We start from the raw sequence: 10,749 nt of genomic DNA on the forward strand, positions 1-10,749 counted from the left end.
CCCCTGAATACGGTGATGCTGCAACGGGGGAAGCTGCTGAAGATCAAGAGGAACCAGATGATGTGCCCAATGATGCTGCAAGGGGGGAAGCTGTTGAAGATCAAAAGGAACCAGTGCCCGATGATGATGATCTCCGCCAGGTCATTGTCGATGCAAGGACGCAATGCGAAAGTCAAAAGGAGAAGCTGAAGTTCGATCGCATGTTAGAGGATCACAAAAAAGGGTTGTACCCCAATTGCGAAGATGGCAACACAAAGCTCGGTACCGTACTGGAATTGCTGCAGTGGAAGGCAGAGAATGCTGTGCCTGACAAAGGATTTGAGAAGCTATTGAAAATATTGAAGAAGAAGCTTCCAAAGGATAACGAATTGCTCGACAGTACATACGCAGCAAAGAAGGTCGTATGCCCTCTAGGATTGGAGGTGCAGAAGATACATGCATACCCTAATGACTGCATCCTCTACCGCGGTGCGTACAAGGATCTGAACGCATGCCCGGTATGCGGTGCATTGCGGTATAAGATCAGACGAGATGACCCTGGTGATGTTGACGGCGAGCCCCCCAGGAAGAGGGTTTCCGCGAAGGTGATGTGGTATGCTCCTATAATACCACGGTTGAAACGTCTGTTCAGAAACGAAGAGCATGCCAAGTTGATGCGATGGCATAGTGAGGACCGTAAGAAAGACGGGAAGTTGAGAGCACCCGCTGACGGGTCGCAGTGGAGAAAAATCGAGAGAAAGTACTGGGCTGAGTTTGCAGCTGACCCAAGGAACGTATGGTTTGGTTTAAGCGCGGATGGCATTAATCCTTTCGGGGAGCAGAGCAGCAATCACAGCACCTGGCCCGTGACTCTATGTATGTATAACCTTCCTCCTTGGATGTGCATGAAGCGGAAGTTCATTATGATGCCAGTTCTCATCCAAGGCCCTAAGCAACCCGGCAACGACATTGATGTGTACCTAAGGCCATTAGTTGAAGAACTTTTACAGCTGTGGAATGGAAACGGTGTACGTACGTGGGATGAGCACAAACAAGAGGAATTTAACCTGCACGCGTTGCTGTTTCTAACCATCAACGATTGGCCCGCTCTCAGTAACCTTTCAGGACAGACAAACAAGGGATACCACGCATGCACGCACTGTTTAGATGACACTGAAAGTATATACCTGGACAAATGCAGGAAGAATGTGTACCTGGGCCATTGTTGATTTCTTCCGACCAACCATCAATGTCGAAAGAAAGGCAAGCATTTCAAAGGCGAGGCAGATCACCGGAAGAAGCCCGCCATGCGTACCGGTGATCACGTACTTGCTATGGTCAATGATTTACACGTAATCTTTGGAAAGGGTCCCGGCGGACTAGCTGTTCCGAATGACGCTGAGGGACACGCACCCATGTGGAAGAAGAAATCTATATTTTGGGACCTACCCTACTGGAAAGAGCTAGAGGTCCGCTCTTCAATCGACGTGATGCACGTGACGAAGAACCTTTGCGTGAACCTGCTAGGCTTCTTGGGCGTGTATGGGAAGACAAAAGATACACCTGAGGCACGGGAGGACCTGCAACGTTTGCACGAAAAAGACAGCATGCCTCCGAAGCAGTATGAAGGTCCTGCCAGCTACGCTCTTACGAAAGAAGAAAGAAATCTTCTTTGAATGCCTGCTCAGTATGAAGGTCCCGACTGGCTTCTCGTCGAATATAAAGGGAATAATAAATATGCCAGAGAAAAAGTTCCAGAACCTAAAGTCTCATGACTGCCACGTGATTATGACGCAACTGCTTCCAGTTGCATTGAGGGGGCTTCTACCGGAAAACGTCCGATTAGCCATTGTGAAGCTATGTGCATTCCTCAATGCAATCTCTCAGAAGGTGATCGATCCAGAAATTATACCAAGGCTAAGGAGTGATGTGGCGCAATGTCTTGTCAGTTTCGAGCTGGTGTTCCCACCATCCTTCTTCAATATCATGACGCACGTCCTAGTTCATCTAGTCGACGAGATTGTCATTTTGGGGCCCGTATTTCTACACAATAAGTTCCCGTTTGAGAGGTTCATGGGAGTCCTAAAGAAATATGTCCGTAACCGCGCTAGGCCAGAAGGAAGCATCTCCATGGGCCATCAAACAGAGGATGTCATTGGGTTTTGTGTTGACTTCATTCCTGGCCTTAAGAAGATAGGTCTCCCTAAATCGCGGTATGAGGGGAGACTGACTGGAAAAGGCACGCTTGGAGGGGACTCAATAATATGCAGGGACGGATATTCTTGGTCTCAAGCACACTACACAGTTCTACAGAACTCTACCTTGGTGACCCCGTATGTCGATGAACACAAGAACAGTCTGCGCTCCAAACACCCGGAGCAGTGTGACGACTGGATTACATGTGAACACATCAGGACTTTCAGCAGTTGGTTGGAAACACGTCTCAGAGGTGACACCACTGTTTGTGATGAGTTGTACTCGTTGTCCAGGGGACCATCTTCGACTGTATTGACTTACAAAGGATACGAGATAAATGGGAATACATTTTACACGATCGCCCAAGATCAAAAGAGCACCAACCAAAACAGCGGTGTCCGCTTTGATGCAGCAACCGAGAGGGGAAAGGACACATATTATGGTTACATAATGGACATATGGGAACTTGACTACGGACATGATTTTAAGGTCCCTTTGTTTAAGTGCAAAATGGGTCAATCTGTCAGGAGGTGGGGTACAGGTAGACCCACAGTACGGAATAACAACAGTGGATCTGAACAATCTTGGGTACACTGACGAACGTTCGTCCTAGCCAATGATGTGGCACAGGTTATCTATGTGAAGGACATGTCTACCAGACCGAGAAAAAGAAAAGATAAGGAAGCGAATACATCATACGATGAGCCAAAGCGCCACATAGTTCTTTCAAGAAAAAGGGACATTGTGGGAGTGGAGGGCAAGACAGACATGTCTGAAGATTATGAAAAGTTTCATGAAATTCCTCCCTTCAAAGTCAAGGCTGACCCAAGCATCCTGATAAACGATGAAGATTATCCATGGTTACGGCGCAATAAGCAAATGACACAAGTGAAGAAAAAGTGAAGACTTTCTCCTGCAACTATTATGATGATACCATGCCAACTTTGTAACAGACGAGTATGATACCATTGTCCGTTTTGTACACGAAGTGCATCTAGTTTTTGCCGTAACCCTCTCAACTTTCTTGCACATGCTATGTGGATGAAATGATGATACCATGCCAACTTTCAACCTTTTCAGAGTTCATTTGAAATGCTTTTCAATTTTAGGGTCTTATAGCTCAAAATAATTAGTAAATGCATGAAAAATAACAAATGAAGTCAGAAAGGGTTGAAAATTGATGATGTGGCTTTGAATGGTGCATTTTGAACACACAAAAAGTCAGGAGTTCAAATAAGTTTAAAAAATGAAACCCTTTGTAACAGACGAGTTTCCCTATGAAATCCTGATACTTCGAAAGAGATTGTCCGTTTTGTACACGAAGTGCATCCAGTTTTTGCCGTAACCCTCTCAACTTTCTTGCACATGCTATGTGGATGAAATGATGATACCATGCCAACTTTCAACCTTTTCGGAGTTCATTTGAAATGCTTTTCAATTTTAGGGTCTTATAGCTCAAAATAATCAGTAAATGCATGAAAAATGGTGCATGAAAAATAACAAATAAAATAAATAAGTAATTAGAAACAAAATAATATAAACTTTAATAAAATATATAAGTAGAAACAAAATAAAATAAACTTTAATAACATAAATAAAATTTATGAAACTAAGATTATCAAAGTATTTTCTGTTCAAAACATTATAAGCAACCTCTAGTATTATTGAAACTAAAATTATATAAAATTGATGCAACTAAAATTATCGAAGTATTTTCTGTTCAAAATCATTGAAAGCAAAAATAATTTTCATAAAGAACTTTTTTGCTAGAAACTTTAATAGCAAAAAGAATTATCACAAAGTAAAATAAATAAGTAATTAGAAACAAAATAAAATAAAATAAATAAGTTTTTTTGTTGTAAGTAGAAACAAAAAAAAGCAAAAAAGAAAACAAAAAAACAGGCAAAAAAAATAAATTATGCCACCTACTGGGCCACCACGGCCTGAATACGACTAGAAACCCATCCATGTGCCAGGATTCAGGCCCGCAGAAGGCCCAGTAGGCCCACAGGCATGTACAGAGAGGTTAGGCCCGTAAGCCTGCTTTAGAGAGGAGCTCGACAGCTCAGGCACACCGCACCTTATAAACAGGTGCGTCTCTCTCTCAGCTAGCAAGGTGGGACTAAACTCCCACCACCACGCCGCTGTGCAAGGCCATTGGTCCCGGTTGGTGGCACGAACCGGGACCAATGCCACCCTTTGGTCCCGGTTCGTGGCACCAACCGGGACCAATGCCCCCCCTTTAGTCCCGGTTGGTACCACCAACCGGGACCAAAGGCCGCCGCTTCCCGCCCTTTAGTCCCGGTTAGTGTTTTTCAGATTCATCTCTGCATCAGTTCCCCCGCCCCGACGCCGCCGCCAGGTTGCCCGAGCTCGCCCCGTCGACGCCGTCGCCGCCCTCTGCTGCCTCGTCGACGCGCAGCCGCCCCTTCCCCGAGCACGCTGCCGGCGGCCCGCCCGACCACGCCGCGCGCCCCTGCCCCGACCACGTCGTCGTCGCCCCAGCTGCCCCGACCACGCCGTCGTCGCCTCTGCCTCGCCCTGCCCCGACCACGCCGCCGTCGCCTCTGCCCCTGCCCCGACCACGCCGCCGTCACCTCTGCCCCTGCCCCGACGCGCCGCCGTCGCCTTGGTCAGGGCCGGCACTGCCCCTTCCTCCCTGTTTTTTCTGCACATATATATGATGTTTTTTTCCTGATTATATGTATATGTATGAGTATATGTATGTGTGTATATCTGTTTATATATCCTTTTTTTAGACCTTTTTTTGCATTTTTATAAAAGTGTATATATGTATGTATGTATGTCCTCTGTGTATATATATGTTCATGTATATATGCAAAAGATAGATTTTTAGAAAAGTTAGGATTTTTTTCTGTTCATAGATTTTTTTGGTGATATTAATTATTGTAGAATATGCAAATGTTTGTATATTCATATGAATAATGCATTAGGCAAAACCTTTACTTTTTTCAAAATTTTCTATTTGAACATTTTTTTATGAATGAGAGGAAAAAGGAAAATAAGAAGAGGAAGAAAGGAGAAGAAGAGGAGAGGAAGAAGAGGAGAAATAAATAAGAAGAGGAAAAAAGAAGAAAAAGAAGAGGAGAAGAAGAAAGGAATAGAAGAGAAGAAGAAAAAATAGAAACCTCTATTCCTTTCTTCTTCTCCTCTTTTTTTTCTTCTTTTTTTTCTTCGATCTTCTCCTCTATTCCTTTCTTCTTCTCCTCTTTTTATTTCTTCTTTGTTTTCTTATGTTTTATCGGGTCTGTCGTCGTCGATATACCCCTCTCCCGATAACTTCAACACGAGGGGGGGTCGATATACCCCCTCCCCGATAATATTATTTTCCCATGTACGTATGTCGTCGTTGTCGATATAACCCCCTCCCGATAACTTCAACACGTGGGGGGGGGGTCGATATACCCCCTCCCCGATAACATTATTTTCCCATGTATGTATGTCGTCGTTGTCGTAACTCCCTCCCAGATAACTTTGACATGATGGACGGTCGACATTTATACCCCCTCTCGACCGTGATAACTTATACCACGGGAGCACCCCCCGGCCCTCTCGCTCGACCAAAACTCTCGAGGACACCCAAACCCTAGAAAAAAACGATGTCGGTCTCCTACCCCCTCCCGCCGCGCCCCTACCCTTGAAGCGTTGCCGAGGCCACCCCAAACCCGGAATAAGCTAGGTCTACGTTTCACTAATATATCCACCTGCTGTCATGTTTGTGTAATAATTGCCATGTTGTAATATTTGCAGAAACAACGGAGCACGGACGAGACGAGCAAGCAGAAGAGGTGTTGGGGGACATAATCTTAGCCGGAGGTGATATCTTGTCGTATCTTAACGACAATGATGGTCTGGAAGAACAGGGTGAATAAGCAAGCTACGGTGATCGAAAAGTGGAGGAGGAAAGACATGATTATGATGGCTCCGGTGACCCAATGCTGGTGCAAGAAGGAGCCCGTGGTGACGGCTCCGGTGACCGAACAGAGTCCGGCCAGGTAAATATATTAGTTAAGCCTGTGCTGACTAGCTAATTGATGCATTCATTGTTTTGGTATGTACACATATTAATTAACACTCGTCTTTCTTCTTTTTTCTAGCCCTCCGGATCGAGCACAACTTCGGTAAAGAGACGAGGCCCGAAGAGAAAAAGTTGCGCTCGGATGAAAGGTTTGAGATCACAACAATCGCGCGCGACGGCCAACCGATTGAACCCATCCGGACAAAGGATGCATTTGCTGCTCAGTGCGGGGTTCTAGTTAGGGACAAGATCCCGATCAGCATCCACCAATGGTATAAGCCTAAGAAGGAAGACCCTGAGGTGTCTTATGTCAATGATATGCAGAAAGAGGATACGGACTGAGCTGAAGGCAAATTTCACCCTATAGCCAGAGGAGGATACGGAGAAGCCAGTTAAAGAGCAATTAATCAAGTCTCATGCTCTTAAGAAGATGGCAGACCTATTCAAGAGGTGGAAGAATGAGCTGAAAACGTTTGTCGACAAAGAAGAGACACCAGAATTCATCGGCCGGTATGAGAAGACCAGAGATCACTGGCCCACATTTGTGGCCCACAAGACATCGGAAAAGAGTAAGAAGATGTCAGCGACAAACAAGAAGAATGCTGCGAAGAAGAAGCTTCACCATCGCACGGGGTCAGGTGGCTACCTCAAAGCCTGGCCTAACTGGGCCAAGGCTGAGAATGATCTGCTTGAAAAAGGGATCGAACCACAGACAATGAACTGGACAGACCGTTGCCGGACTTGGTTCTTCGGGGCTGGCAGAAAATTGGACCCTGTATCAGGGAGGTGCGTTTGGACGAACGAGCTTTTGAGAATACCAGTCAAGAAGATTCAGCAATATATCGATGCAGCGCAGGAAGGGACGTTCGTTCCAGACACAGAGAACGACGAGCTCACAATGGCCCTCGGGAATCCTGAGCACCCTGGACGGACACGAGGCACGCCAGGCTCCGTTCCGTGGAAGGCTGGTTTTCCGGACGCAGGCGGTTACAAAAGCCAGGAGAGGAGGAAAAAAATGGAGCAGACCCAAATTCAGAAGCTGCACGAAAGGGTTCAAGCGCTAGAGGAACGAGACGGCAATCGACATGCCGAAACTACCCCCGAAGCTACCCCGCCATCTCAGCGGAGAAGCGGCGTGGCTTCCACCGAGCTGCTTCAGCCGGAGCATGTCTTGACGGCTCCTGCTAGCTACCCCGTGGATGCTATCACGGAGTCTCAACATTGCCACCTTATGGCGCAATGGCAGAACTTCAAAGTCAAGGCGGCTGTTGGCTCTGTTTTACCTCCTGAACCCGGCGCAACCTACTGCCTGCCGATTCCAGAAGGATATGCTAGGGTGATGGTGGATGAAATAACAGAGGGATTTGAGGACCTCCAGCTTGACCACCCTACCGGTGAAGGGGAGACTCGGCTGGGTTTAGCTCTGAAGACTCCGTGCCTATGGCGGAAGGAGCTCATTAACCTTCCGAACTGGACGCCTCCGGCGAGTAAGGGCACTCCGCCGCCTCCTCCTCCGGCGAGTGATCAGGGCACTCAGCCTCCTTCTCCGGCGCGTGGCGGCACTCCGTCTCCTCCTCCGCCTCCTCCTCCGACGAGTGATCAGGGCACTCAGCCTCCTTCTCCGGCGTGTGGCGGCACTCCGCCTCCTTCTCCGCCTGCGCCGGCGTGCCAGAGCAGCCAGCCTCCTCCTTCTCCGCCTCGCCAGCAAGGGCGGAAGAGACCCGCCGCTGCTCCGGCTGCTCCGGCGCGTCGTAGTCCTTCTCCTCCGCCTCGTAAGCAAGGAAAGAAGACAGCCGCAGCCGCTCCATCTGCTCTGCCGGCGTCTAGCAGTACAGCTGCCAGAGGCGGGAGGCAATACAGATTCGGTCCTTCTCTGAAGACTCCAGAGAATATACCATACGAGAGGACCGAGGAGGAGAACACGAAGATCGTGCGAGCCGAAGTGAAGAACTTCTTTGAAGGGATGAAAGCAAAGAAACATCCACCTCCGGAGGAGAAGGTAGATCCGGTGAAAGCGAAGCGCACTCTGGATGCCCTGACAAAACCACCAAAGTCTCCGCCGAAAGGCAACTATGAGCGCATTATTGCAAAGACATTTGTCGAAGCGGAGCGGTCGGAAAGTACTGTCAGTGATCAAAGGTTAAAAGAACGACGAGCTGGGAAAAAAATTGCCCAGCTCGGCGAACAAGCGAACCAATCGTGCCCCCCGCTCAAGGTGTCTAAAGACATCATCGCTAATGATCCGAGGATGGTGGCCGGTTATAGCAATCTTGGAGATTACCTGCCCGACGATGTACATTATGAAATCATGGAGGTGGACGGACACAAATACCATTACGGGAAGCCTCTCGTCAAAGATGAAAGATCTCTAACAACGATGATGCGAAGATTACATGATTGGTACATGAAAACCTGCAGAGAGTCTGATGGGATGAATACTTTGACGCTGAGAGTTAAACCGGAGCATGACCTCGTTGGAATTGAACTGCTGAATGTTCCATTTGAGGAGTTCTTCCAGTTTTTCAATCAAAAGGCCCTCGATAAATCAACGATCACTTGCTACTGTCTGTAAGTAGTACTACTTCTGTCATTAAGTCTCTCTATATAGGTCAGCTCTTTCATTGCATGTATTTATAATTATCCTCACTATATTATGCAGATTGAAGATCGCCGAATTGAAGAAAAGACAAATCGGTGATATTGGGTTCATTAACACAAATCTCATAGATGCATATACGGTTGAAAAACATGCCAAAGAAGGTGAGGCCAACTTGCTACGATTGTTGGTATTAAATCAAAACAAAGATATAATACTCTTTCCTTACAACTTGAAGTGAGTGTTACTGTCTTGTGCATATTCGGTTTCCCTTATTAGTCCAGGTTATGGTAATGTAATTGATGACTTATGCATGCATGCGCAGCTTCCACTATATTCTCCTAGAGATTAAGCTTGAGCAGGGAGTAGTAACCGTCTTAGACTCGAGACGAAAAGATCCCCAGGACTATGCGGACATGACTCAAATGCTCGAGAAGTAAGTTAAATCGATCATTATCCACCATATCAGCAACTTTGTTCATTTCCTGATATCAAGTAATTGTTTTCTTTGTCTGGCAGGGTTTGGAGAAAATTCACCACAAAAGCTCCGGGCCTGCCGAAGAAGCTGCAATTTAGACACCCAAAAGTAAGTACTATAGTAGCATGTCCCGCACATCTCCTAGTGATTCAAGCGCTAGTTTCATCAATAACATTTAGCATGCTTGCTTATCAGTTAGATTGACCTCTATTTCTTGTAAAGTGGTTGTGGCAGGAACAAGGGAATGATTTCTGTGGATACTACGTTTGCGAGTCTATCCGCCACACGACCTGTGAGCGGGGCTACTCTGACGAACAATATGAAGTGCGTAAGCAATAATATTCACAATTTTATTTTATTACCATCATTTGTGTCGAGTTTCATTTATTCATATATATATATGTATTGACCCCCTTCTTCAAATTAGATGTTTCGGATGCGGGATGAACTCCTAGCACCAGATCGTATGCGAGCAATTCAAGAGGAATTGGCGGCATTCTTCCTTGACCACGTGATCGCTGAAAACGGAGAATACTATGTGGACCCTCTGTTCTTACAATTTAATTAGGAGATTATATTGTAAGAGATAATTATTGTATATATGTAGCTGGTAATGTCAGATAGATATATGAGAACTTGTTGTTCGACCAATCTCTCGGAGAAGGAGATGTGGTCGATATCACTTCTCTCTGTATGCATATGTTCATGACGATCTTCTGTTTCCTTCATTTGCTTACTAGCTAGCGTGTCTAGTCCTCTCCATACGTATATAGTACGTAGCGTCGACCAAGCACGGAGATAAGAGAGGACACTTCTCTCTATTAATTAGCTAGCTAACACAATATATGAAACACCTAAATTAACCCCCCAAAACCCCCAACCCCCCCTTTAAAAAAAACAAAAACCCCAGCCCCTGAAATGCTGACGCGTGGATGCCTATTGGTCCCGGTTGGTGACACCAACCGGGACAAAAGGCCCTGCCTATTGGTCCCGGTTGGTGGCACCAACCGGGACCAAAGGCCCCCCTGCCTAGGCTGGCAGCAGCGGCCACGTGGAGGACCTTCTGTCCCGGTTCGTGTAAGAACCGGGACTAAAGGGTTAGGGCTTTAGTAACGACCCTTTAGTCCAGGTTCGAAAACCGGGACAAAAGGCCCTTACCAACCGGGGTAAAAGCCCCTTTTTCTACTAGTGGTGATGCGTAGGATGATGACCTGATGTCGACGGTAATAAGCCCATAACATGAAGGTGACCTTTCCGAAACGTCAGATGAGGCACATAATCTGAAGGGATTTTCTGTTGAAAAATATAGTAATAACTTCGTAGTTAGCAATGTAGTTTAGTTTTAGAAGAATTTATGCAAAAGGTGATCAAGCCAACAATCTTACCATGACATCTCCATGGATGTTACCGTAGTTCAACACGGGCACTAGTGGCACATATTGACCATACTGTGCAGGAGTT

The sequence above is a fragment of the Aegilops tauschii genome, chromosome 3 (genome assembly GCF_002575655.3).
Source record: "Aegilops tauschii subsp. strangulata cultivar AL8/78 chromosome 3, Aet v6.0, whole genome shotgun sequence".
Taxonomy (NCBI): domain Eukaryota; kingdom Viridiplantae; phylum Streptophyta; class Magnoliopsida; order Poales; family Poaceae; genus Aegilops; species Aegilops tauschii.